This window comes from Capra hircus, chromosome 13, assembly GCF_001704415.2.
Source record: "Capra hircus breed San Clemente chromosome 13, ASM170441v1, whole genome shotgun sequence".
In the NCBI taxonomy this organism is placed as follows: Eukaryota; Metazoa; Chordata; class Mammalia; order Artiodactyla; family Bovidae; genus Capra; species Capra hircus.
In genome coordinates this window covers 33,496,663-33,523,287 of record NC_030820.1, presented here as the reverse complement: position 1 = coordinate 33,523,287, position 26,625 = coordinate 33,496,663, and the positions used below count along the sequence as shown (strand labels likewise).

General features: G+C 45.9%; 1 long non-coding RNA gene across 1 annotated transcript; it reads right to left on the bottom strand.

Moving 5' to 3' along the window:
* Positions 3,186 to 24,623, bottom strand: LOC106502739. The gene is made up of 2 exons (XR_001296377.2): positions 24,395 to 24,623; positions 3,186 to 3,722 (listed from the first exon to the last, which is right to left on the bottom strand). It is a non-coding gene; the product is annotated as an uncharacterized LOC106502739 (long non-coding RNA).

Here is a 26,625-nt window from a genome sequence, read left to right as displayed (position 1 = left end):
TTTGCAATAATAAACAGGAGTTAACAAAGTCCATCAATGAGCAGCAGGTGAGAGAAAGAGTAAAACTCCATTGTTAAAACCTAAATAAACAGTGTTACAAAATGACTACTCTGTGAGATAGAATGGGAGTTCTGCTACGTAATAATGTCTGGACCACTAATTCATGTGTTGAGAAACACTGTGGAGAGTAGTTGATTGTTACATAATCACCAGTTATGAGATGCTTTCAGGACTAGCATTGTGTCACTGGAAGAAGGATTTACTCAGGTAGGTATTGGCCACCTTGCTGGCTGAGGGGATCACACAGTAAACTCTTGCTCTATAAGGTGATAAAATCTTTTGAATGGGTCAGAAGGCCTTCCATGTTCTCAGAATACCCAGGAGAGAAAAAGAGAGATATACTGTAGGACCCACTGGCCATGAAGCCCATCGCTCTGGGTCAGCGCTGATTCTTAATTAATTGCAGGGGGCCCCTGATTCCTCACCTATGAAAATGCACTCTGCCATGGACCAGGGTGAGTTTGGGTTAGGACACCATACGTGAAAGACTCACCCCACGCACAGCCAGCATATATAGAGAGCTTTCCCTGTGCCAAGCCCTGCACTAATCACATTTACCTGGGTTATTTTGTTTGATTTTCCAATAATTCTATGAGCAAGATGCTAATTTAGAATCTGCATTGAAAGCCATAATGGAAAAGAATGTATATATGTGTATAACTTGAGTTACTCTGCTATACAGCAGAAATTAACACAACATTGTGAATCAACTGTACTATACTTCAATAAAATAAGTAATATTTTGTTTAAAATGAATCTGTATTTAGGACAGTATAAATGGTCTCTGGGGCTTCCCAGGTGGTCAGTGGTAAATAATCCACCTGCCAATGCAGGAGAAGCAGGAAATGGGGGTTCAATCCCAGGCAGGGAAGATCCCCTGGAGAAGGGAATGGCAACCACTCCAGTATTCTTGCCTGGGAAATCCAATGGACAGAGGAGCCTGGCAGGCTACTGTCCAAAGGGTTGCAAAAGAGTCGGACATGACTTAATGACTAAAACAACAACAGCAAATGGTCCCTACTTACCTGCTACAGCCCTGTTGCTGCTGCTGCTAAGTCGCTTCAGTTGTGTCTGACTCTGTGTGACCCCATAGACGGAAGCCCATCAGGCCCCCCCGTCCCTGGGATTCTCCAGGCAAGAACACTGGAGTGGGTTGCCATTTCCTTCTCCAAAGTATGAAAGTGAAAAGTGAAAGTGAAGTCGCTCAGTCGTGTCCAACTCTTAGCGACCCCATGGACTGCAGCCTACCAGGCTCCTCCGTCCATGGGATTTTCCAGGCAAGAGTACTGGAGTGGGGTGCCATTGCCTTCTCCGATATGTCCTCTAGGCCCATCCGCATCTCTACAGATCTATTTGCAGAGCAAGAGTAGAGATGGAGATGTAGAGAACGGATGTGTAGACACAGAGCAGGGAAGGGGAGTGTGGGACAAACTGGGTGAGTAGCAGTGACATGTATACACTACCATATGTAAAACAGAGAGCTGGTGGGAACCTGCTATATAGTACAGGAGCTCAGCTCAGTGCTCTGTGATGACCTGGAGGGCTGGGGGGAGGGGAGGAAGGTCAACAAGGGAGGGGATATATGTTTACTTATAGCTGATTCACGCTATTGTACAGCAGAAACTAACACAACATTGTAAAGCAATTATACTCCAATAAAAAAATATTCTATGTTCTTTTGGTTAAGAATGCCCAGATATTCTTGGAAATGTCTGTATCTTCTTTTGCACGTGCAGTTTAAGGCAGGGATCCCTCTCACAGATGAGTATTATGTACTTGCTCTGGCAACACAGGGAGGTTTCATTTCATAGCTTGTTACAAGGTCAGTGCTTTACAAGTATTATATATTGACCCTTAAAACAACTCAGTGAGACAGACCATTATCTTCATTTTCCAGATGAAGAGTCCAGGGCACAGAAAGGTTAAGTGATGGCTCAATGTCACACAGCTGATTCAGGGCAGAACCAGGTCTCTGACCCAGGCAGCTGGTTCTGCTTCCCTCAAAGGCACTTGCCAGAGAGGGCAGTGGGATGCCCTGCATCCCTCTCATCCTCCGAACAGCCCAGGCCTCTGGCTCCGCTGCTACCAAAAGGTCTCAAAAATCTTGTCATGTTCACACATGAAAACTGCAGGCCAGACCCCAGATGCTTGATGGGGGCTTTGCTTGATGGGGGCTTTGCTTGATGGGTAAGAGTGAAGAGGAAGCTGAAATGGGTCATCTTCTTGTGACTTTTTTTTTTTTTTGGTATTGTGCTAAGAATATTTAATACGAGACCTACCCTCTTTGGGGCTTCCCTGGTGACTCAGACGGTAAAGAATCTGCCTGCAGTGCAGGAGACCTGGGTTTGATCCCTGGGTCAGGAAGATTCCCCTGGAGAAGGGCATGACAACCCACTCCAGTATTCTTCCCGGGAGAATTTCATGGACTAGAGGAACCTGGTGGACTATAGTCCATGGGGTCGCAAAGGGTTAGACACAACTGAAGCAACTAAGCTCGAACACTACTCTCTTACCAAGGATAAGGAAATGGGAACCCACTCTACTATTCTTGCCTGGGAAATCCCATGGACAAAGGAGCCTGGCGGGTTACAGGCCATGGGGTCACAAAGAGCTGGACACGACTTAGCAACTATGCCACCACCACCCTTACCCTCTTAACCAGTTTGGAAGTGTGCAAAATATTCTCATTGACTACAGAAACAGTTTGCCTGTGACAGGAGCAAAAACTGAATTGAAAATATTTCTCATCCTCCTTGGCTGGAAGCAGCCTATTTAGGGAAGGTTTCTTGGGGATTTTATTTTGGATTATCATAAGGATGATCTGGATAACACACTTGGCCTTGAGATATCATTTCATAGGAATGTCTGTTCAGATATCCAAAGTCAAGGTTTTAGTTTCTGGATCCTCAGTTCCCCTGTACTAAATTGACATCCTCTGTGCCACCCTATTGACAGTCTCTGAGGGTACCTTCCAGGGGCCGAATAAAATCTCAGCTGTGATGATGCGCTACATATTTATGGACAGCGGTCCCCAAACTTTTTGGCACCGGGGACTGGTTTCACGGAAGACAATGTTTCCACAGACAGGGACTGGGGATGTGGTTTGGGGATTATACAGGCGCATGACATTTGTTGTGCACTCTATTTCCATTATTATTATTACGCCAGCTCCACTTCAGATTGTCAGGCATTTGATCCTGGGGGTTGGGGATACCCTGCTTATGGAAATCAGAGTGATTTGATTAAGAGTCATTTTCTTTGTCTAGGCAGTTAGATGGCACATGTAGTTTCAGATAACAAAGGTCCTCATGGGTTCAAACTGCTGATTCACTTTGGAACCAGTACATGTTGAAGAAGGAAAGGAGCAGAGGGCATCTTAACATCACCTGGTGGCCGGGTCCTTCTCCAGTCAGTGAGTGTCCTGGGGACAGAGATGCTGCTGCCCCATTATGGCACTAATGGTGTTATTTTCTTGGGCCATTAGCGTGTGTGACCCAAATCACTGCCACATGCTCATCGCTCCAGCTCTCTGGGGGTCTCCCACGTGACGGGCCTGTGAACATTCACCTCCAGCTTCCTAATGTTGTTCCAGGACCCCTGGGATAAGTGTGTTTCCCTTAATGCTGTTCTCGATGGCAGGTTCTCAGAAAAAGAATGGCTCCCTGCAAATAGAAGCAAAGGGAGATGTCAATTTCCGGAAAGACCCTGCTTGGCTGTGAAAAGGTCATTCTCAGCGTGTGACCAGACCTGGGCTGGGGGCTGGGACAAAACATTGGTGGTCCCAGGCCTGGGAGAGGCGGGCAGGACAGTGCGGTTATCTGAGGGCCGAAGCAGGAGGGGTTGGAGCTCTGGGTGGAGGGGCCAGGCCAGCGGAAGGTCAGGGGCTGACTGTTGGCCCAGGGATCCCACAGAGGGAGGCTCTCAGGGAGCCTGAGTTTATCCTCTTGTGGGGTGGCCCGTTCAAGGGAGACAGCTGCCGGTCCCCAGGGCTCTAATGAGATCCACTCAGGCCTGGTGAATAGTCCCCGCTGCACCCGCCCCAGAGTCAGGCCATTGCACTGAGCAGTATGGCTTTTAGAAAACCACCCACAAACCTTGAAAGGCCCCAGGGAGGCTCTCAGCTGGAGAAGGATCACAAGTCCGGTAAGGAACCGGCAGAAAGTTGGACAGTTCCTTCGTCCTTTCCAGGGAGGAGCTAATCTCCCAACAGGAAGACCTCGAGGGGGCAGGTGATGGCAGGTACATCACGCCTGTCAGGAAGATGCCCCCACCCGCCTTTCCTCAAGCTTTGCTTACCAAGAGCTCCCCAGACACTCAGGCTCAGGCTGCCTTCCCTCCCGAAGCAATTTTGAGCAGGTTCTGCAGGACTCCCAGCCCTGGCGGCGGGCAGTGGGGGTGCGGGGCGGGCTGAACAGGGGAGGGAGTTACTAGCTGGTTTTATGGTTGTTCTGCTGTCGTAGCCTGGCTGCCCTGGGCTTCCATAGACTCGCTCAAAACAGCCTTCGACGCCTCTGACTTTCTGTGCGGTATTCAGAGCTCTTGCCTCAGACCTGCCTTCTGCCTCAGCTGAATAAAAACAGTTGTGTCACAGGCTTCCACTTCATGATTCTCATTTCTGTCATCTGTAGCTGGTTTTCTTTTCAGACCTTTGTTGCTGTTGCTCATTCATTCTCTAATGGTTTCAAACCCTTATTTTATATCTTTAAAATGTTTATTTTATAATCTCTTCCAGGGATTTCCCTGTTGGTCCAGTGGTTAAGACTCCATGCAGCCAATGGCAGGGGGGATAGGTTTGATCCTGGTCAGGGTATTAAGATCCCACATGCTGTGCAGTGCAGCCAATAGAGTAAAAAAAAAGATGAAATAAACACCTGTGAGGTTTAAAAAAATATTATAATCTCTTCCAGATTGTCCAATCACCTTTGAGTTTTGTTTTTTCCATGGTGGTTCAGTTTGCGTGTATCTTCTCGTACAGCCTCATCGTCAGTGAACAGTATCGTCCTCTGGGAGGCTATGGCTCATGGGCCATGAGGTTTATGCCCTGGTTCTATGCAGGTAGCCACCGGGTAGCCAGCATTCTCCAGTTTGTACCATTTTCTCCTCTGCCCGAGATTTGCAATCTGTGCGTGTCATGTAAATTCATATTCCATCCTTGAACGTGAAGTCAGTGCAGGGGACACAGGTTCGATCCCTGGTTGGGGAAGACCCTACATGCCAGGGCAACTAAGCCTGTTTGCTGAAGCCTGCATGCCTGGGCCTGTGCTCTACAACAAGAGAAGTCGTCACAATGAGAAGCCCGCACACTGCAGTGAAGAGTAGCCCTGGCTCATGGCAGAGAAAGCTGGCATAGCTGTGAAGACCCAGGGTAGCCAAAATCAAAATAAATCAATTCAATCTTTTTCTTTTTTTTTTTTAAGTCTATCCTTTAGCCTCTTGGGCCATTGTGGCTTCAGCTTAGGCAGACCATTCTCATTTGAATTCACTATGCTCCTGGCATGTGAGAGTTTCCACTTCTGTTGTTGTTTAAATTCAACTTGCATTAAATAGTATTTTTTTTTTTAAATTCCATTCCATCCAGGATTTCATTGTGTTTGCACCAGGAGGAGTGGCTGAGTCCATTCACTCCACCATGCTGCCAGAAGTGGAGCCCACACACCAGCTGCTGAGGGCTCAGTTTTGCCTTCCAAGTGTCAGTCACAGGTGGTGGTCTTATTCTGAGACTTATTCTGATAGCAGACAGTGCTACTGTCTGCTAACTTTGAGCATCACTGCTCCTGGGACCTGTGATGCTTAATTCATCCCTCTGACTATATTGTGTATCCACCTGTGTCAACTGACTGCTTTTCTCTCCCCATCTAGAACTCTTTTGGTGGTCAGATAACTCCCCTCCAGAGAGCCAGCCACTGAGGCTACATGTGAAGAAAGGAACTTGGTTGGTTGGAACCTCTTTTTCTTTAGGCAGGATGGTTGGACAAAAGACCATCTAGAATCCTGTAACTTGGAATGGAAGTCACAAATCCCTGTGGGCAGTGGTCCCCAAGCTTTTTGGCACCAAGGAGCAGTTTCATGGAAGACAGTATTGCCATAGACCAGAGGAGGCAGGGTGGTTCTGGGATGATTCAAATGCTTTACATTTATTGTGCACTTTGATTATTATTACATCAGCTCCACCTCAGATCATCAGGCATTAGATCCTGGAGGCTGGGGACCCCTGCCTTTGGGGATCTGAAGAAAACAGTGCACCTTGTCCCAAGAAGAAATGTACTTGCACAGACACTTGTGCATGAATTTAAGAGATTCATCAACCCCCTGAATTCCACACTAAGAGCTTCTGCTTTGGAGGCTGATTGCTCATTGGCGAATGGGAACCTCGAGTTCTCTAGCCTTATTCAAATCAACTCTAGTGAAAAAAACCTTGTTAAAACGAGACCCTATGACATAATAACAATCTTTCGGTTTTTCACTCCTTTAATGCCACCTTGAAACATAACAATGGCATTGAGAGTCGTGTCAATAATTAGTGACACTCTTCTATAAAATCTCTCCTTCAAAGTACTTTTTATTAATTAATTGATGTTACCAGAGCATAATTTCCTCAAATACCACTTTCTGATTCAAACCTATGTCATCTACAGGGCAGGAGCAGCTTCATGAAATAAGACAGACTGACACAGCATGGTGGAAATAGATTCAATTTCTAGATTTGGGATCTGGCTTCACTTTGAACTATCTAGTGACTCTGGGAAATTCCCAGTCTTCCCAGGTTTCTTTTTCCTTATCTGTAGAGTAAGGAAGCTGGACTAGATTGGAGGTTAACAAACTAATATCCACCAGCCAAATTCTGCTTGTTGCCTATTTTTGTAAATAAAGTTTTGTTGGAACACAGCCATTCTCCTCTGTTTCTGTATCATCTGCGGCTGCTTTCAGGCCACATGGCTCTTGCTGAGTAGCTGTGACACAGACCATATGGCCCGCGACGCTGGCAACAGTTATCCTCCGGCCCTTTTCAGAAGAGTTTGCCAATCCTTGACCTAGACGGTCCTTCCTCCCTTTCCAACTCTTGTTTTTTCTTTCCTACACATGGGCTGTTAGTTCCTCAATCAGGGTTCAAACTTGTGGCCCCTGCATTGGAAGGTGGCGTCTTAACCACCAGGGAAGCCCCCTACCTCATTTCCACCACTGGATGATCTGTGATTCTTAGAGGCAGAGAATGCAACCCAGGCACATTCAAGAGCAAAAGTGGGGCAGAGCAGAGGGTAGATGAGTCAAGAGAAAAAGTGGGGCAAAGCAGAGGGTAGATGAGTCAAGACCAGCCACATCACTCTGTGGACGCAACTTCCTCAGTCACTTATGGCGCTTATGGAAGTCAAATAAATACTCAAGTGGAACTACTTAAAACTATCAGACTTCATGCGTGTCCAGTTGGTTTCATCATCCAGACACTGGTGATTCAGGAAGACCTTCTTCCAGCCTATCTGGTGATCAGTGAGAATTTTTAAAATTTACCTCATAACACAAACACAAAGTTTAGGAAGAATGGACAGGATAACATATACAATCCCTTTTGCCCACCTCAGATATTTTTAAAAAGTTTTTATTGGAGTATAGTTGTTCTACAATGTTGTGTTAGTTTCTGCTATACAGCAAGGTGAGTCAGCCATATGTATACATAGATCCACTCATTTTTGGATTTCCTTCCCATTTAGGTCATCAGAGAGGACTGAGTAGAGTTCCCTGTGTTATACAGCAGGTTCTCATTAGTTATATATTTTATACATAGTATCAATACGTATTGTATCATAGGATCAATATGAACTGTGGTGTTGGAGAAGATCCAATCAGTCCCTCCTAAAGGAAACCAGTCCTGAATATTCATTGGAAAAACTGATGTTGAAGCTGAAACTCCAATACTTTGGCCACCTGATGCAAAGAACTGACTCATTTAAAAAGACCCTGATGCTGGGAAAGATTGAAGGTAGGAGGAGAAGGGGACGACAGAGGATGAGATGGTTGGATGGCATCAGACTCAATGGACATGAGTTTGAGTAAACTCCGAGAGTTGGTGATGGACAGGGAGGCCTGGCGTGCAGCAATCCATGGGTTGCAAAGAGTCGGACATGACTGAGAAACTGAACTGAACTGGTCAATATGTATATACTATGAAGAAAGCTGAGTGCCGAAGAATTGATGCTTTTGAACTGTGGTGTTGGAGACGACTCTTGAGAGTCCCTTGGACTGCAAGGAGATCCAACCAGTCCATTCTGAAGGAGATCAGCCCTGGGATTTCTTTGGAGGGAATGATGCTGAAGCTGAAACTTCAGTACTTTGGCCACCTCGTGAGAAGAGTTGACTCATTGGAAAAGACTCTGATGCTGGGAGGGATTGGGGGCAGGAGAAGAAGGGGACGACAGAGGATGAGATGGCTGGATGGCATCACTGACTCGATGGACGCGAGTCTGAGTGAAGTCCGCGAGTTGGTGACGGACAGGGAGGCCTGGCATGCTGTGATTCATGGGGTCGCAAAGAGTCGTACATGACTGAGAGACGGAACTGAAGTGATGATACTATGGATAGTATCATGCTGCTGCTGCTAAGTTGCTTCAGTCGTGTCCGACTCTGTGTGACCCCAAAGATGGCAGCCCATCAGGCTCCCCCGTCCCTGGGATTCTCCAGGCAAGAATACTGGAGTGGGTTGCCATTTCCTTCTCCAGGGCATGAAAGTGAAAAGTGAAAGCGAAGTCGCTCGGTCATGTCCTGACTCTTCGCGACCTCATGGATTGCAGCCCACCAGGCTCCTCTGTCCATAGGATTTTTCAGGCAGGAGTACTGGAGTGGGTTGCCATTGCCTTCTCCGGGATAGTATCATGCTATGTGTATATATGTGTATGTATGTCAATCCTGATTCAAATTTCATTTTGAAATGACCGAGAGCATAAAACCACCAACTGAGAAAGGAAACCCTTCTGACACGGATGACAAAGGCGGTCGGTTTTCCTCTGTCCATGAATTTTCTAGGTGGAACATTGACATTGACGAGACTGATATATTTTGATGATCTGTTTTGTACAAACCACGCTTTCCAAACATCAGGAAGCTGGGAAGTCGCTGTGCCACAGTGCACTGCCGCAGTGGCAGACAGCCCAGAGGCTAGGGTTTCCCACCAAGTCAGACTTGCAATAATCTCATTAGTTTGGAATGTATTTAGTTTTTAAATTGACTCTCCTGTTCCTCTGCCCTTGGTTCATCCAAGAAGGTATTTGAACTAAGTAGGTAGGCTGCAGTCCATGGGGTCGCAAACAGTCGGATACGACTGAGCGACTTCACTTTCACTTTTCGCTTGCATGCACTGGAGAAGGAAATGGAAACCCACTCCAGTGTTCTTGCCTGGAGAATCCCAGGGATGGGGGAGCCTGGTGGGCTGCCATCTATGGGGTTGCACAGAGTCGGACAGGACTGAAGCGACTTAGCAGCAGCAGCAGCAGCAAGAAGCATTTGTCTGAAATTAACATATTTGAAAGCACTAAGCTGAAAAATGAGACAGGAACCAGCTCCACAGATGCTTAAAATTTCAGGTCCAAAGGAGTGGAAAAATCTCCTATCATTGATGTAAATTTACCTTATGCTTTCAATCTAGCCAAACCATTAGATTGCTATTTCCCTTTCTCTTCCAACAGCAGCTGTGCATACAGCCACTTTTGTATGTTGGGCTTCTCAGCTGGCTCAGTGGTAAGGAATCTGCCTGCCAATACAAGAGATGCAATAGAAATGCATTCGATCCCTGGATTGGGAAGCTTCCCTGGAGTAGGAAATGGCAACCTGTTCCAGTATTCTTGCCTGTAAAATTCCATGGACAGAGGAGCCTAGCAGGCTCACACACACTTTTGTATGTTGGTGCAGTGGAAACAGCATATTATGTGGGCCTTTTATTAACTAACCCTAAGAAGTGATTTCCAAACAGCTTTGAGCTCAACATTGCTAGTATGTGTGTTAAGTCACTCAGTCATGTCTGACTCTTTGTGACTCCATGGAGTGTAGCCCACGAGGTTCCTCTGTCCTTGGGATTCTCTCGGCATTGCTAATTACTAGAGAAATGCAGATGGCAGGAAGGAAGAAATTAACTCTTCACCCAGCCTGAGGCTTGCCATTTAGGAGATATTTGAAACATTAATGGCCTTTTTATTTTGTTTCCTCACCTCCCCCAATCTGTGATCTATAAAAAAAACCTGGCTTCCAGACCCTGATAAATTGGTTATTTTGAGACATTAGTAGACATTTTCTTGGTCAGCCAACTCTCCGAATAAAGTCATTTTCCTTGCCTAAAATTAAAAAAAAGCTATAATGTGATATCACCTCATATCAGTCAGAATGACCATCATTAAAAAGTCCGTAAATAAATGCTGGAGAGGGTGTGGAGGAAAGGGAACCCTCCTACACTGTTGGTGGGAATATAAATTGCTGCAGCCACTATGGAAAACAGTATGGAGGTTCCTCAGAAAACTAAACCTAGAGTTACCATGTGATCCAGCAATCCCATTCCTGGGCATATATTCAAAAAAGATCCATGCACCCCTGGGCATACATTCAAAAAGATCCATGCACCCCTATGTTCATACCAGCACCATGCACACTAGCTGAAACAACCTAATGTCCACAGACAGATGAATGGATAAAGAAAATGTGGTACACATATACAGTGGAATACTACCCAATCATAAAAAAGAATGAAATAATGCCATTTCAGCAACATGGGTGCAACTAGAGATGCTCTTACTAAGTGAAGTAAGTCAGAAAGAGAAAGACAAATATCGTATTGCTTGTATGTGGACTCTGAACTATGACACAAATCAATGTAATTATGAAACAGAATTACAGACATAGAGAACAGACTAGTGTGGGCAAGGAGTAGGGGGTTAGGGGATGAATGGAGTGGGAGGTGGGGGTTAGCAGATGTAAACTTTTACATACATAGGATGGATAAACAATAGTCTTCTGTATAGCACAGGGAACTATATTCAATATCCTATGATAAACCATGGGGCTTCCCAGGCAGCACTAGTGGTAAAGAACCTGCCTGCCAATGCAAGAGACCTAAGAGACATGGGTTTTATCCTTGAGCCAGGAAGATCCCCTGGAGAAGAGCCTGGCAACCCACTCCAGTATTCTGGCTTGGAGAATCCCATGGACAGAGGAGCCTGGCAGGCTGTGGCCCATAGGGTTGCAAAGAGTCAGACACAACTGAAGCAACTAGGCACACAGAACTTTTGCATGATAAACCATAACGGAGAAGAATATAAAAAAAGAATGGAGATATATATATATATATATGTTTATATATATTTACACATGTTCTGGCTGAATCTATCACTCTTGCCATTTGGAAGCAAAACCAACTGGGGAGTGTCTAGAAGGAGAGCTTTTGCTGTGCACAGCTTTTGGGGGTAGGGCGAGTTGCTGGGGTGTGGATCACAGATGGGGAGAGGGATGGTCACATGATTTCAAGACAGCTTAGGCTACTCAGAACTTTTTAACTTTTAGAGGCAGCATAGACAGGGACCAAAGAAAAGCAGGGAGTTTGTGTGGACTATATCACAATCCATGGTTTGGGGCCTCTCAAATTTCTCTTTTTCTATAAAGGAATGAGTGCATTGCCTTCTTTGGCCCTGGAATACTGGTCTTGCTCACAGCCTTGCTATGAAGTTCTTCCTCCCAGGGTCTATCTCTGTTCAAATCTTGGTTCTATATTTTGCTTTATTGTTTATGTTTTTTAATTCAACTTCCTGGTCTAAACTCTGTGAAGTTCAACTTCAGCCAATTACAGTTGTAATGCTTTCTAAATTAAGTGCTGGCAGTTCCCAAAGTACAAACACCAAATTTATGAATATCCCTTACACCGAAAGAGTTGCCCCTTCTTGCTTGTGGGCAGTGTTATCAGAACCACCAGAGAGAATTCCTGTTCCCTGTGAAGTTTTGGCAGCAGGAGGAGAGTTCCTCCCAGCTAGATTTTTGAGTTCAATTAACTTCCCATACAAACTATTGCACATGGTGGTCCAGCTCCCAGACCAGCCTAGAAAAACGGCCCACTTAATCCATAATGTAGCTGAAAAAGAGTGAACGAAACAGCTGATAAAAGATGTTCTTGCTCCTGTATACTTGTTCATTTCCATGAGGGTGACATTTACACAGCCACATGTATGGGAAAATGTTTGCCCCACATTCCAAAAACTGATTTACAAACAAACTCTTGGAAGAAAAGAATCTGATCTAAATTTGGAACTTCCTAGATTAGCTCTAGTTTTCAGCACATATTTTTCCTTTTGTTTGCATAAGGCATCTGGGGACGGGTTTATAGAGACTGCCTCTGCAGGCAAATCCAAGCCATAAGAGGGGCACCTGTCTGGAGTCAGTTACCCAGGTGTTCAGGGGCCAAGGAAAAAGGGAGTCTCTGTAATTCAGAAAAGAGTTTTGGTTTCAACTTGGACTGGATTTTCTGGATTATTTGAAAATACTGTCACCACTCAGCCTGTGTAGAACTCACATCAGATAGATTCTGTTATGTAAATTCTGCCTTTATACCTTCTCAATCATCTGCTGCTACTGCTGCTACTGCTAAGTCACTTCAGTCATGTCTGACTCTGTGTGACCCCATAGACGGCAGCCCACCAGGCTCTGCCGTCCCTGGGATTCTCTAGGCAAGAACACTAGAGTGGGTTGCCATTTCCTTCTCCAATGCATGAAAGTGAAAAGTCAAAGTGAAGTCGCTCAGTCGTGTCCGACTCTTCGCGACCCCATGGAATGCAGCCTACCAGGCTCCTCCATCCATGGGGTTTTCCAGGCAAGAGTACTGGAGTGGGGTGCCATTGCCTTCTCCACTCAATCATCTGGTTTGTTGTAAATGTGAGTTTTTCTTAAAAAAAAAAAAAAAAAAACTAAACTAAATAGTACAAAATCCTCACTACCTAATTGGTCCATCAGAAAGTCGTTCTCCATGGTCAGATGGAATTAATGTACCTTGGTTGGATATACCCAGAATGCTTTGCTCCTGTTGTCAGTGACCAGACGAGAATGTGAACTCAGGACCTTTCTTCTGGTGGATGCACCTGAAGGACGGAGGTGTTTCTTGAGTCTAATGAACTGCAACTGAAAAGGTTTCCCAGTGAACATTGCTCTCAGGACACGGCTAGGCTTCTGGGCCAGGTACTCTGAGGGTTCTTGCTTTCTATGCCAACTCACTAGACAGTCACTGTGTGCCCGCCACTGCCACTGTAGATCTTTTGTTCACCAGGGCTTGTAAGTCGTATTTTATTTCAGCAATAATGACTGGTAGAGAGGGTATTCCCTGATACTTAATGACCAACTGGAGGAACTGTGGGCCTGAGGCAATGCATATAATATGCTATTAAACTCTCAAATTTAAAAATGTAAAGAAAAAAATAATTACCTTCTTAGGCATGTTACCATGGATACTAAGTACTGTTTATAGCTTCAGTCTTTTCCTACAGGTGGAAGTCTAGTTGGGAGACCAATAAGGAAGAAGAACTTCAGACTCAATTTCCGCGTACTTTATAATGTTTGACGTTACCTAGTTAGTGTAAATTTCTTCAAGAAGGCACATATCACCCCCAAAATAGGATGTATAGTGTGTGATATGGATTGCCATAATAAGTATTCATATTTTATTGAACAGTTTGGAAATCAGTATTTAAAATCAGCTAACCTTGTAGAGAATCACATTCTGTTTCCCCAGAATGGCAGTAACTTTCTTATGAATCCTTTCCCCCCCAAGAATGGACCATTTTTCAGTCTTCAAATTGCATGCACATATTTTATGCATTAGTCCCAGAAACACTTTTTTGGTTGGATCTATTATTATAGTGCATAACTCAGAGAGTAACATTCAAGCTTGAAGGAGAAAATACGCAGAGAAGAAGCTGATACTCTACAAATTACACGGCAGCTATTTGTTCTACATCTTTTCAAATCCTGGAATACTTTCTAAGTCTCAAGGAAAGATGGGATGGAATTAAATCAACTTCACAACACTGCAGAAGGCTGGCCCAGATTAATGCCTCTGACACCTCATTATCTATCCTAGGGATAAAGGTACTCAGGAAAATTTAGAGATTTAGTTTTATCTACAACTCCAAACTTTCTCCCACAAATATTTTTTCCACGGCTATTAGCAAGATTTATCTGCTTATATTCTTCTTTATCCTATCATAGGAGAAGGAAATGGCAACCCACTCCAGTATTCTTGCCTGAAGAATCGCAGGGACAGAGGAGCCTGGTGGGCTGCTGTCTACGGGGTCACACAGGGTCAGACACGATTGAATCGACTTAGCAGCAGCATTCTATCATAATCAAGTATTTATCAAATACTTAATATAGGAATATCATTCATTCTTCCATTCATTCATTTATCTCATTTATTTATCGTGAGTCAAATCACACAAGCCTGCAAATGAAAAAACCAAGTTCCCCCTTGGAGAAGTCTGTCTGCTAAGGAGTCAGGCATGCAATATAAGTTACAGTTGACATTAATGCAACACAGGTTTGAACTGTGCAGGTTCACTTATCTGCAGGTTTTTTTCAACACATACTAGAGTACTGGAGATTTGGGACAGTTTTTCAGAGGACTGACATTACTTTAGATGTGAACTGTAAAGCACTGTACACAATTACAAAGTTGCTATTATTAGTTTCATTAACTATAGGCATATAAAGATGGGTACATTCTTCTCTTCTTTATTTTCCTTTTTGGCTGTGCTACGTGCCATACTGGATCTTAGTTTCCCAACCAGGGATCAAACCCATGCCCCCCGCATTAGAAGTTTGGAGTCTTAACCATTGGACTTCCAAGGAAGTCCCTAATAGATAAATTCTCATCAGACGACAACTCAGTCGGAAATCAAATATAAAAGTCTGAGAGTGGTTATAAAGCCTATTTTAATACACTTCCCCTTCAGAAATCCCTCCAAATATTCGTATCTATTGTCATTGTTTGGAGCAGGAAATGGCAGCTCACTCCAGTATTGTTATTGGGAAATCCCATGGACAGAGGGATTACCATGTGTTAGTATGTCCAAACATGTAAGTTCATTCACGTGTCTGGCATACATTGTCACGTGTGTGCATCCTCTACGAGTGGCTGTGCTTTTGTGTACTTTACTGTACAGAGTACAGTAGTGCAGGGTCTTTATTTCAGGCCCAGGATGTCTGGAAAGAAGCCTAAAAGCAGCAGTGATGTAGCTGGTACTGCTAAGAAGTGCCAAGTGACAATGATGGAAACAAAAGTGAACATAATTGAGAGAGTGCTGAGGGCGAAACGCTGGTAGATGTAGCTCGTTCTTATAACATGAATCCTTCAACCATCGGCAGGATTCTAAAGAATAAGGACAAAACTAGGGAACACACGATGTCTGCTGTGCCAATGATGTTGACAATATCACAGAATCAGGGAAAAGTGGATGGAGGAGATGGAAAAATGTCTCAGTGTGTAGATGCAGGATCAGCATCAGTGTTGAGTCCTGTTCAGCTTAGTGCTGATTCAAGAGAGAGCTGAAAGCTTTTATGAAAGCTTGAAGAAGAAACATGGCAAACATTGTTAGGCTTATGAACAAATTGGACTTATGATCACACTCTCAGAATGGAAATCATTCATATGTAGGGGACTTACTGTACAGTAAAAGTTTACTATTATTTTCAACAGCAGCCTTTTCAATGGAATAGTCAAAGGGAAAGGGCAAATGTGCTTGAAAGAAAGAGGAAAAGTACCAATGCAAGGATGTTGGCATCCAAACACACACAGATGAGGCGAACAGGAGGGCTGGGTTCAATATTCCCAGAGATCATCTCCCCGGGCACACGCTAAATCAATTGTGAGGGAGACGGGCTAACCTAATTGAGGAAGCACAGGGCCCAGCAGCAGTGAGCTCTGACTCAGGCTCTGACAGGACCTGGGCTAAATCACTCCCCTGGACTGCTCTGTTCTCCTGGTCTCTTCTGTCTGGTCTACCCACCTCTGCAGCCCTCACGATGGTAGAAGAATGGCACACATGTCAGAGCCTTCAAAGCTGGGGAGGATGATGGGGTTCGCTCTTACAGTCCTCCTAACCAGAGATGTTTAGAACTGATAGAACCGTGCAAACCAGGAAGAGCAGAGCTGGGAATGCAGGAAGGTGGGGGCCACTAGGCCCATGGGCAATGTCAGTAGCCACAGAAGACTCAGCCCCCGTGCTCCTTCCAGTAAAAGATCTAAGAAGCTTGACATCAAGTGGAAAAGCTGGTTCACTTACCACAGAGGGAGCATCTGAAAAGAGGGAAAGTTCTCAGTTCTTTACTCAAGTCCAAAGAAGAGACATGCCCAACGTCCAAGGCGTCCTCCTCTGAACTGGCCCAGGGACGAGGCCATTCAGGCTCATGACACCTGTCAGCAGTCCTCTTGCGTGCCTTGATGAGACTCAGGTTTGATCCCTGGAGAAAGGAATGGCAACCCACTCCAGTATTCTTACCTGGGGAACCCCATGGACAGAGGAGCTTGGCAGGCTACAGTCCATGGGGTCGCCAAGAGTTGGACACAACTGAGCACACACATAATCACTGCTGAGTTTACAAACTTTTGGAGAAGTTTTATGAACCACTTAGATCAATAACTTGGTCATGAAAGAACCTAGAGGGGCTTCCCTGGTGTTCAGCAGTAAAAAGAATCCACCTGCCAATGCAGGAGGCATGGGTTGGATCCCTGGGCCAGAAAGATCCCACATGCCACAGAGTAACTAAGCCTGCATGCCACAGCTACTGGGCCAGCGGCACTAGAGCCCGCGTGCCACAATTACAGAAGCCCAATCACCCTAGAGTCTGTGCTCCAGAACAAGAGAAGCCACTGCAATGAGAAGCCAGAGCACGGCAACTAGACAGTAGCCCCTGCTCGCTGCAACTACAGAAAAGCCCATGCAGCAAGGAGCACCCAGCACAGACATAAATAAATTAATTTTTAAAAATTCTTAATGAATTTGGAGGAGCCACTTTGTTCTTTTCCCAAAGGATCCAAGATGGGATGAGACGTTTCTTTCTGACGAGATGAGAGCTGAACTTGAAGGGATGAAGAAGAGAAACATGCCCTGATGATTTGTCCAGGCATTCAGACCTAAGTGGACACATGTGCAAACAGACAGCAGGTGCGGACACCAATTCTATCTTTTCTGATCAGCCGTGAGTCCTCTCAAACCTCGATAGAGTTCATGGAGCTGCTATTGGGTGAATATGGAGTCAGAAATCAAGAAAATATTTATAGAGTTTGATAAAAACTGAATGTTTTTAAGTTTCTGCAACTGCCCACTGTATACAAGTCTTGGCACGTATCTGAGTTATTGTACATCTGCCTTATTGGCATGGTTCAGTTTCAAGAACTGATCGAGCGGACACACAAGCCATGCGTGCAAAGCAGGCACAAAAACCTTGGGATGTCAGATGTGAACATACGAATCCACAAACGTCCTGAAGTTTCTGACCATGTATCAGAACTCTAGGAAACGTTTGCATCAACTTAGCTCTGCAAAAATGCATTCTCTTTTTTATGAAATGGCTAAAATCCAAACTGAGAATTGAAAGCAGGGTTGGAAATCTGGCATTTGAATTCAGATGTGCCCAGACTGAAAGTATTTAGGAATTCTCAAAGAGTTCCCTTTGCTCCTTATATGTATATTTTAATCAAAATCAATTGATGGCTAAAAAAAAAAAAAATTCAATTGACAACTGACAAGAGGCTTATAATACTTTGGTATTAATAAGATGAAGTACTTTTTATAGCCCAAGTTTTTCATTCATTGACCTCACCAGTCTACAAATACAAATGATCTCATCTGGTCATGACCCAACTTTACGGGCTGTTGTAGGTCGTGTTCCCAGGGAAGTAGTTGATTAAGGACTACTCTTGGGATCAATACTTCAGATGGCAGAGGGGGAAGCAAGATTAGAGAGAGAAGTGGAGATGTGATCCAGTCAGCAGCCAACCCACGTGGAGCTCTGACATGGGGCAGCCTTTTAGAGTTGTCCCAACTTAGGGCAAGAAGCCCACTGAAGGCAGGTTGTCCCTAGAAGGAGGTGTGATATTCAGATCCCCAGGCAGATTTCTTTAGCTGAGGCAAACCCCAGAGGCTAACAGCTGAGGGCCATCATCCAACTGCCCTCTCAGCAGCTGGGGAAGAAAGGAATGCATTTATCCATAAGTGCTTATGCTCTAATGTTCAAACATTTGCTCCCCCCCCCCCCGCACTGCAAACTTAGTCCCCTGAATTTCTGGCTTAATGCATGGGCCCCCATGTGGCTCAGAGAAGCTCCAGGACAGACTCTAGAAGCTTTAGCAGAGAAGTGAGGTGTGGGTAAGGGGCAAGGGCCTGTTAGGTTGCCCCCACAGGAAGCTGCTCACAGCCTGCATCAGTAGCTGTAATAGAGGACAAGAGATGCCCAAAGGCACTGAGATGGTACCCAAGAGGTACTCTACGACTAAAACTGAATGCTGCTTTAAAAGCATCTTCTTAGTAGAAAGACAAATACCATATGATACCACTTATATGCGAATCTAAAGTACAGTACAAACAAACCTATCTACAAAACAGAAACAACAGAAACAGAATCACAGACATAGAGAACAGACTTGTAGTTGCCAGAGGGAAGTGGGCGTGGGGGAGGGAAAGATTGGGAGTTGGGATTAGCAGATGCCAAGTATTGTATCAATATGGAGAGAATGGATAAAGCCCTGCATAGCACAGGGAACTATATTCAATCTTCTGTGATAAACGATAACAGGAAAGAATATGAAAAGCATATATATATATATATATATATATATATATATATGTATGCTGCTGCTAAGTCACTTCAGTCGTGTCCGACTCTGTGCGACCCCATAGACGGCAGCCCACCAGGCTCCACCGTCCCTGGGATTCTCCAGGCAAGAACACTGGAGTGGGTTGCCATTTCCTTCTCCAATGCATGAAAGTGAAAAGTGAAACTGAAGTCATTCAGTCGTGTCCGACTCTTAGCGACCCCATGGACTGCAGCCCACCAGGCTCCTCTGTCCATGGGGTTTTCCAGGCAAGAGTACTGGAGTGGGGTGCCATTGCCTTCTCCGATATATATATATACCTTTATACATATATAAGGGAGGAGAAGGGGATGACAGAGGATGAGATGGTTGGATGGCATCACCAACTCGATGGACATGAGTTTGAGCAAGCTCCAGGAGTTGGTGATGGACAGGGAGGCCTGGCGTGCTGCAGTCCATTGGGTTGCAAAAAGTTGGACACGACTGACCGACTGAACTGAACTGAACTGATACATATACACATATAAGGTCCTTCTGTCTTTCACAAGGAATTAGATTCAATCTCCTGTGATAAACCATAATGGAAAAGAATATGAAAAAGTGTACATATATATATGTCACTGCTATACAGCAAAAGTTAAATCAACTATACTTCAATGAATTTTTTTTAAAAAAGAGCATCTTCTTAAAATCTTTTAATCTTTATCAGTGTGATGATGATGTGATGATATGTGAGCCACACAAGGTTCTAGGCACTGAGATTCTATCTATGCACAGAGACAACATTTGAAAAAGTTTGTCGTTTGTTTCCTGTTTCAAAGTATGACACTTTCATGAATGCATCAGAGATTATATCTGAAAACAGACTTACTCCAAACATCTAGTCTAGCAAGCTCCACCCAAGTCAATGTCCTTTGCAGAAAATAAATAATTGAAGGAGTGAAACTGTTCATATTACACATATGGGTAAGAAACCATTACTACACTCATTTTCGGAGTACCTCTGAATTTCCAGAAGCAGCCTTCTTCGAGGCTGCCTGGTGTAAGTGCAATTTCTAAACAATGTGAATTTTTTTCACTGTCTTCTTACCTACAGCCCCTGAAAATGTTTCTTCTCTGGGAATCCAGTACTGATTTTTTTCTTTTTTTCATGGTCAAATTAAGCTGCAACAATGCACGATCTCATTTACTTTTTGTTATAAGTAGGTTGCTATTGTTTAAGATAGTGTGGTCTTCTGGATCACAACTCTGATGCAGAAGAACTTAGCACTTGGCTACTCAATTAGAAAATGGACTGTGGGCAAAGTGTCTGAATCTCGATAGACAGCTTCTCTGCTTCTCTCTTTGAGAATAAAGGGAGATGGAATCACAACTAAATTTATTAAGTGGGAGAGCTCTGTAAATGCTGGTAAAGAACTGGAATCCTGCTGTAGAGCACAGGGAACTATACTCAATAGTTTGTAATAACTTCTAAAGGAAAAGAATCCAAAAAACAATATATATGTGTGTGTATATATCTAACTGAATCACTTTGCTGTAGACCTGAAACTTCCCTTGTGGCTCAACTGGTAAAGAATCTGCCTTCAATGTGGGAGAACTGCGTTCGATCCCTGGGTTGGGAAGATCCCTTGGAGAAGGGAAAGACTATCCACTCCAGTATTCTAGCCTAGAGAATTCCTTGGACTGTGTAGTCCATGGGGTCACAAAGAGTCGGACATGACTGAGCAATTTTCACTTTCACTTGAAACTAACATAACATTGTAAATCAACTGTGCTAATTCACTTCAGTCGTGTCTGACTCTGTGCGACCCCATAGACGGCAGCCCACCAGGCTCCCCCGTCCCTGGGATTCTCCAGGCAAGAACACTGGAGTGGGTTGCCATTTCCTTCTCCAATGCATGAAAGTGAAAAGTGAAAGTGAAGTCACTCAGTAGTGTCCGACTCTTAGTGACCCCATGGACTGCAGCCTACCAGGCTCCTTCGTCCATGGGATTTTCCAGGCAAGAGCACTGGAGTGGCGTGCCACTTCAGTACAAAACTTTTAAATCTCAAAAAATAGAAAAGTAAAAGGATTGGAATCCTTCTGGAGGGAAGAGCAATAAATGATGAAGGTCCAGAAGGTGTCCCTTGAGTTCCAAAGAGAAAGTGAAGTCACTCAGTCGTGTCTGACTCTTTGCAACCCCATGGATTGCAGCCTACCAGGCTCCTCCGTCCATGGGATTCCCCAGGCAAGAATACTGGAGTGGGTTGCCATTTCCTTCTCCAGGGGATCTTCCCGACCCAGGGATCGAACCCAGGTCTCCCACATTGCAGGCAGACACTTAAACCTCTGAGCCACCAGGGAGGCAGCAGCAAAGAAAATCTCCTCTCTCAGGACTTAACCCCCTGTGACTCACTCTACTGACACATGACTTATGGAGTTATGTTAACCTATTAGAGGCTGGATATTCAACACTGGCCACCTCATGCGAAGAGTTGACTCATTGGAAAAAACTCTGATGCTGGGAGGGATTGGGGGCAGGAGGAGAAGGGGACGACAGAGGATGAGATGGCTGGATGGCGTCACTGACTCGATGGACGTGAGTCTGAATGAACTCCGGGAGTTGGTGACGGACAGGGAGGCCTGGTGTGCTGCGATTCATGGGGTCGCAAAGAGTCGGACACGACTGAGCGACTGAATTGACTAATTCAACATTTAATTAATCAACTATTAGCATTTAAATCAAACTTATGCCTATCATGAGAATTCTTAATATAGTTGACCTTTGGACAACCAGGGGTTTAGGGGCCCCACCCTTCCATGTTGAAGGTCAATAGTTGACCTTCCATGAAAATCCACATATAATTTAGTCTACCCTGCCTATCTTCGGATCCTCTGTACCATGGCTCAGCATCTGAGGGTCAACCAATGCACTGACCATGCAATACTGAACTTATTGAAAAAAAATCCGCGTAGAAGTGGATCCTCGCAGTTCAAACTCATGTTCAAAGGCAAACTGCACACACAAGAATTTTAAAAAGTATAACAGTACATACTATTATCTTTCATTACAAAGTGCCTGGCACAGAGAGGCTAAGGAAGGCCTCCAAAGTCACACAGCTAAGAAGAGGCAGACTTTTTAATGGTAGAGTCTAAGCCAGGCAGCACCAGTCACTAGAGCTTGACTCTTTAATCTATATCCTTGATTCTCTCCTTATCATCAAAAAAACAAGGAGAGGATTTGTCACAGGATGTGACAAAGAGGCCAAGATAAGGGAGCTGACATTGATGAGGGCAAGTTAATCCTGTTCATCTCTCCCCACGGCCCGTCCTCCCAGGACACAGGAGGAGATGGGGGAAACAGCAGCAAAGTTACCATTTCACTCCATCCACACTCCCAGCTCTGAAGTGTTACTAGATATTTCTGGTTTGAACACAACGTATGAGACCAACTGAGGCTCTTAAAATCCTTGCAGTCAGAAACCTGTTGGCCAGGGCTCAACAACTCTCTTCAGACTTATTTCATGATGGCCTCACCATGATGTTGCAGAAACAGTCTTGAAATTAGCAAGCTGAAGAAGACCACAAAATAATAAATTCTATATCCCAGTCACTCTCTTCTTGGTGGTTCCCCTGGGGGTACCCAGAGTGGAGCGGCTGCAGCCTGTCCCCACATCCAAAACAGAAACTCTGGGACTTTCCTAGTGGTCTAGTGGTTAAGAGTCCACCTGCTAATCCAGGAGACATGGGTTCGATCCCTGGTTCAGGATAATCCCACATGCCTCCAGGCGACTAAGCCTGTGCATCACAACTAATGAGTCCCTGCTCTGGAGCCCGCCATATGCAACTGCTGAGCCCTTGCACACTAGTGTCCGTGCTCTGCAACAAGAGAAGCCACCACAATGAGAAGAAATGCACACTGAAACTGAAACTAGAGAGTAGCCCCTGCTTGCAGCAACTAGAGAAAGTTGGAGACCAACAACGAAGACCCAGCACAGCCAAAAATAAATAAATCAAAATAATAAAGTTAAAAAAAAAAAACAAAACCAGAAACTCCAGGAACAAGTTTCTCATTAACTTAAGGAAAGTCTGATTACTCACTAGCCCACCAAATATTTAGGGAACACTGGGCTGGGTATGGAGACTCTGCCTATGAATAAAAGGCCAGTTTCTGCCTCAAGAAGCTTATAGTTGAATAAGGATGATGAACTTTGCCCAGCTGGACCTGCCATGAATATTAAAAAAAAAAAAAGTACCAGGTGCGGCAGATCACTTAACAAGAAAACCTTATCTTAGAGAGGTGCCACCGAAGTGACATTTCACCCGAGGCCTAAAAACTGACCAGGAGGTAAACACACCTGGGAGAAATCCCTACAGAGGGACCTGTGTCAGCCACAGAGCTTCTCCCAGTAAACTACCTGCCCTCCCACATCTGCTTAGACCCCTTCTCTCTCTAGCTAGCTTTAGGGATCCCCTATTCCTGTCAATAGCACTCATCACCCAGAATCCTGGTTGGCTGTTCCCCTGTGCACAGTCCCCCAGCAGAATGGCTGCACCTTGAAGCCTGGGAGTCATGTTTCTTTACTTCCCAGATCTAGTCAACTGCCTGGTCCCTGGTTCACAGGGACACTCCATCAAATGTTTGTGGAAGGAAGTAAAGCAGGGAAGATAGCTAGCGGGAGGGAGCAACAATGAACTAACACCTCCCTGCGTCCACACTTTTTTCTCCACAATGTCCTGTGCCTGAAGCGTGCTAAGTCGCTTAAGTTGTGTTGTACTCTTTGCAACACTATGGACAATAGCCACCAGGTTTCTCTGTCCATGGGATTCTCCAGGCAAGAATACTGGAGTGGGTTCCCATGCCTTCCTCCAGGAGATCTTCCTGACGTAGGGATTGAACCCGTGTCTCTTCTGTCTTCTGCATTGGCAGGCGGGTTCTCTACCATTAGCGCCACTTGAGAAGGCCCACAATGCCCTGCTGCTGCTGCTGCTAAGCCGCTTCAGTCCTGTCCGACTCAGCGACGCCATAGACAGCAGCCCACCAAGCTCCTGTCCCTGGGATTCTCCAGCCAAGACAACTGGAGTGGGTTGCCATTTCCTTCTCCAATGCACGAAAGTGAAAAGTGAAACTGAAGTCGCTCAGTCGCGTCCGACTCTTCGCGACCCCATGGACTGAGCCTACCAGGCTCCTCCGTCCATGGGATTTTCCAGGCAAGAGTACAGGAGTGGGCTGCCATTGCCTTCTCCCTCATTTTTGTCAAATAACAAAGGACAGCAGTTACACTCAGAGGTCATAAGGACCACACCCGCACCACTCTGCACGTTAATTTAGCGTCGAAATATTTGCAGGAGGCGGAGGAGACGAAGATGAATAAGATGCAGCGTTTCTGTGTTCAGGGGGTTTATGATCAAGCGGTGGAAACACAACAGAAATGCAATTCTTTCATCCTCCCATCTTTTCGCCCAAACATAAAGCAGAAAAAGCAGGACGAGTTTGGGTGTCAACCATCCAGGCTAGAGTCTGGCCTTACCCGCAGACCGCTGGCTCTACAACTGTGGGTCCGGAGCCCCGCACGAGGAATGCCTGCCTCTGCTCGCTACAAACTTTCCCGCGCATTCACTGGTTCTTCCCAGCCAAGGATGAGGCGGACGGTTAAACCCATCTGTTCTGAGGCGGGTAGGCGGCGGAGCTTCCCCATCTCTCCTAGCAGGGTGGGATCCCGGTCCAACCCCTCCGCAAACCCAGGACGCACCTGCGCGTCGCAGTCTCTGCGACCCACCCCCTGCCACCCCTTGGCCTGGCCGCCCCTCCCCCGCACGACGTCACCCTGGTCACGTGGGTGAGCCCCTCCCCCGCCACGCGGGACTCAGCTGCCCGGCTCCGATGGGGGGAGCAGGGGGCGGGCGGCGTGTCTGCTCGGCCCCTCCCGTTCCCGTTGCACTCCTGGGAGCCCGGGTCTGCAGGGAGTAGGGGGTGGGGGGGAGTTGGTGAAATCGGAACCCGTGCTCTGAATGAAGGGGAGCAGATGTCCCTGTGTTGCTGGGAGGCCCGGGTGGCCTGCTGTTCAGACGGCGATCGTCGGGGCGCTGACCTTCCGGGGCCGCAGTCCGTCTCGGTGCAGATGGCCTGCCCGCCCTGCCCGCTCCTCGGCTCGGGGCCCGCGGCAGCCGGCGGGTCGGGGGCCGGAGGGAGCCGTCTGCGTGGTTGTGGGGGGGTGGGGGGAAGAGGTCGGGGAGGGGGCCCGCGGGGCCCCGGGCGGGAGGGCAGGGCCAGCCCCGCGCACAAAGGAGCCCTGGCGGCGGCCCCTCGGAGGACAATGCAGCCCTGGGGCGCGGGGGGCTGCGCCGCGCTCCAGCTGCCTCTTCACAACGAGGCCTGCAAACGTGCCCACTTGATTCTAAATCCTCTTAGGCGCTCGCGGTGTGAACCGGGAAGGGGGTGGCCCTCCAAACCTTTGCAATCCCAGGCCTGGAGCCTGGCGCTCGGCGAGCGGTTTGCACCACGCATGCAAATCGAGTTGGCGTCTTAGAGACGTGGGCAGACTCTGTTGGGTTACCAGCAAACGCCCCGATACGGCCCTATAGTGCCACGCGGGGTCCCGAAAAATTTGCAGGGTGTTTCCCCTGGAAAGACTTCCTGTGAAGTGTTCAGAAAAGCCAGCTGAGCTGCGCGTCATTAGTCACCCAGGTATTTACACTGTTTTTCCTATTTCCTTTCTCTCTTGGCCTCTGTGGTCAGTGGTATAAAATTCCTAGGAACTCCCACCTAAACACCAGCTTCCTGTTTATGCTCTCAGTGGCTTTAATGTCTAGCTGTTGAAAGCAGTTGACCAAGCCTCTATGAAACGACTAGCGGAGGTTTGCAGGTGAACAGAGAGAGGAGAAAAAAAAAAAAAAAAAAACCAAATGGGTAGGTCAAAGGTTCGGGTTCATTTTTAATCACTTATGTCAGAATCACAGGGGGAAAAGGTAAAAGTGAAGTGTAATTTGATGCCCAAGATCGTGGTTCAGTTTCATTTGGTCCCTGTGTCTACAGGAACTTGTAAAATATGATGGAACCTGTAAAATATGATACCTAAACTAGGAACGTTTTCCTTTCTAGCAGGTTAAAGCCTCCCCCCACCCCAATATGGCATGACACTTGTGTTATGAAAGGTTAAAATTCTCACAAAAGCTCAGTCTGTGAGCGCCTGTATGTGCCTTGCAGCTCCTAGGGCTGCTTCCTTAAGTGCCTGCAGGAAAATGTTGCATTTCTGTAGCTACCTGAACTGCAGCTTCCCCAACCTGAAAAGAACCTGAAAGGGCACTTACTCAGCTCTTTTCTGATGCAGAATTCCCTGTAGGACTCCCGGGATGTGAAGAACTACTCCCTGATAGGATCCCTCTGCAATTCCTTACATCAGAAGACAGCATCTTTCCTTGACAATCTGATTTTTTTTGTTTGTTTGTTTTCTGTCCATAAAACTGGATCTGCCTCCACTTATGGAACCATGGAGAATTGATCAAATTTCTATTTTACATGATATTACCCTTCAGATGTTTGGAGACAGTCCCCACACCCTCACCCCCAGTCTTCTTCCAGCTAAACACCTGCAGATCCTTCACCAGTCTGTCCCATGGGTCTGATTCCTGCACCATCCGAGTTATGCAGAGATGCTTCAGTTCACCTGAGTTCCTCTGAAACTGAAGATGGTGTTTCAATCATGCAGAAATTCAACCTAGGAGGCAGCACTGGAGAAATATGGCTTAAAACCAACAGGGA